The sequence below is a fragment of the Seriola lalandi genome, unplaced genomic scaffold (assembly GCF_002814215.2).
Source record: "Seriola lalandi dorsalis isolate HSWRI2012SDOR001 ecotype SW California unplaced genomic scaffold, Sedor1 jcf7180002054237, whole genome shotgun sequence".
NCBI classification, from domain to species: Eukaryota; Metazoa; Chordata; class Actinopteri; order Carangiformes; family Carangidae; genus Seriola; species Seriola lalandi.
The window spans coordinates 25,746-28,462 of record NW_019524790.1 but is presented as its reverse complement, the minus strand read 5'-3'; positions in this window follow the sequence as shown (position 1 = coordinate 28,462).

The window sequence follows — 2,717 nt, the reverse complement described above, 5'->3', positions numbered from 1 at the left end:
GGGATTCATAAAATGTAACTTTGACAGGCAGGGTCTGCACAAAATTTAAACGGGGGTGCCGAGTCCGGCAGCAATACCTGTCTCACTCTCATTGACACCTAATGTAATTGTCTTTTTTTTTCAAAAGAATCTCTCTCTGTCTTCGCACTGAGCTTACTCACTCATTTTAAGGAATATCTGAATAAAATAGAGACTGTAGAAACTTCTGGCTTCAGTGTCTGTCCTTTTTTGGACATTTTCTTCACTTTTCTTTTTTGATTTGCTGATCATTTTGGCTGTGTTACAGCTGAAGGTATGGATTTCTGCAAGAAAGTGTCTTTTTTGACATATTTTTAAAATCTAATGTCAGTTACTGTTACAGGTCTATTATACACTGGTAACACATTTTGTACCCTCTGGGGTTCCTCGTGTCCAAAAAAGGACACACAAATAAAATGCTATAAAATCATCATATATCAATATTTTTTTCTGCTTTTTTTTGCATACATCTCTTAAACCACATCTATCAAACCTACCAAATGTTTATTAGTTTTCAGGATTTTAACCCTTTAAATGCCAGTTTGAAGACATGTTGCCTCTTGTTTTATTAAAAAAAACAACACAGAATATGAGATATTTCCCACATAACACATGATGGAGGGATGTGACATTGTTTTATATCAGAGTCTTTTATATCAAGACATTTCTCAAAAGCAGAATATGATCAGGGTGACTTTTGAACACTGGAAATAAATCATGTACTCATCCCGGCAGTAGCCCCCGTGGCACTCAAAATTTCCCTGGAATTTTCTAGTTATATTATATGATTTATACCTCCTTAATAATTTTGCAATGCTGAGGGTTTGCTGAAGTATGGTGTATATTTTGAAAATGGAAACTAAGAACCTTGCCCTTCGTGAGAATATGAAATCTGTTTTTATCTACTTTTTGGAGCACTTATAAACATTACAAATAAAGTCAATCCACACACTTACTATTGCTTCTATTGTGCTTTAATAACACTGTGTGCATGTGACATGGAGGAGCATAGCAGTTCACTAGTTACCAGCTGCTAGTGAGTTACACCAGGTGTTTAGCTGAGTGGATCTTGTCTGTGAGGTATAATTTTACCTGCATCCTGAGGTGGAGTGGAAACATGGCTTCTCATATCTAAGGTCACTATCTTATAACTGTTCCTACGATGGCAAATTTACATACCTGGGTCAACTATAACTGGCCACACAATTAAATGTTAGACTGAGTTTATGAATAGTTTCATCAAGTCTGTCATGGTTCTTTTGTGGCAGCTACCAGGAACCTTAAAGATGATTTTTTTTTTTTTAATGTTACTCAACGCATGAGGCTGGTGGCCAGCAGGCCAAAGGATAGCTGACAGGCATCAATGTCAGCCCAACATCTAATGCCAACATTAACTTCATGTAGAGTACTTCTAACTAGCAATAAACTTACCTCAAATACAAACTCTGTGACAATACTCAATACAAGGACTCTTTTCCTCTCCCCATCCCCAGCACACAAGGGGAGGATAAATCATACAGGTCATCTTCAAAAATCTCTTCTTTACCAGAATATGTCACATTTTTCCAAAAGTTCCTTGGTTCATTGAAGCATTTTGTGTTCCTTACCCTAGCCCCGACTACATCTCTCCCTTTAAGAAGACAAGATCATTCATTTGAAAACCAGAGATTTCATTGTCCTTTTACCCTGAATTAACAGAAGGGGTCATGTTGGCTTGTAATGTCATTAAACCCTTCATAAAAGTAATTCCATGCCAACTTTGCATCAGCAATTAGACTAATTCTTTCGCACTCAAAGACAAACAGATGAACATAAAAAGCTTGTTAATGAAAGTGTTTCAAGTCATGTTTAAAAAGAAGACATGCCCAGACCTTTTTTCTTTTTTGAATAATTTTTGGAAAGCAGGACTTATTGTATAGTAATATTCTATTGGAAATAAACTTGAATGAGAACAACTTCTGAGGTCACTTTAGAATATGCAGTGCTCCGTCTCTGTAAATACAAACAGCCAATGAGAGAGTCTACAAGAGTTTTATGTGGCGATGACAACACTGGTGAAGTGAAGTTTAATTTGGTGTTATTTTTGGATGTTCTAGCCTTTAAAGTCATCATCATGCACAGCTCTCTCTCAGAAGGCTGCACAGAGCTCAGCAGACAATAACTTTCTGTAGCAGCTTGTAGGGTTTGGTAAACTGATGTATTTACTCCACCATCATCTAACTTCACAGAAGATCGAAAGTGAACATATGTTTTGTATAAGGAATCCAATTTTGTTTTTGATGTAGACACTTTGATGGACTTTTTGCACTGGCTAAAACTTCCTCTGTGTTTGCTTAGAAAACAGATATATGGCAGATAACAATTCACTGTTTTTTCCTGAGTCCTTGCAGAAGCAGATAAATGACCGGGTCATTATCGTGCAGATCCTGGTGATAATTTTTCTCTGCATCAACTTGTTGCTCATCATAACCTTTTCAAAAAAAGAGTGCTTCTACACAACTACACGCTACATCCTATTTGCTGTTACATTACTGTCAGATAGTTTCTTGTTATTCATGTCTAATATCCTTGTCATTTTCACCCAGTGTCATATTTCTATTCAGGTTTGGTTGTGTATCATTATCTGTGTTGTGGTACTTGTGTATGTTACAGTCACACCAGTTACTCTGACAGCAATGACCCTTGAGCGCTATGTGGCC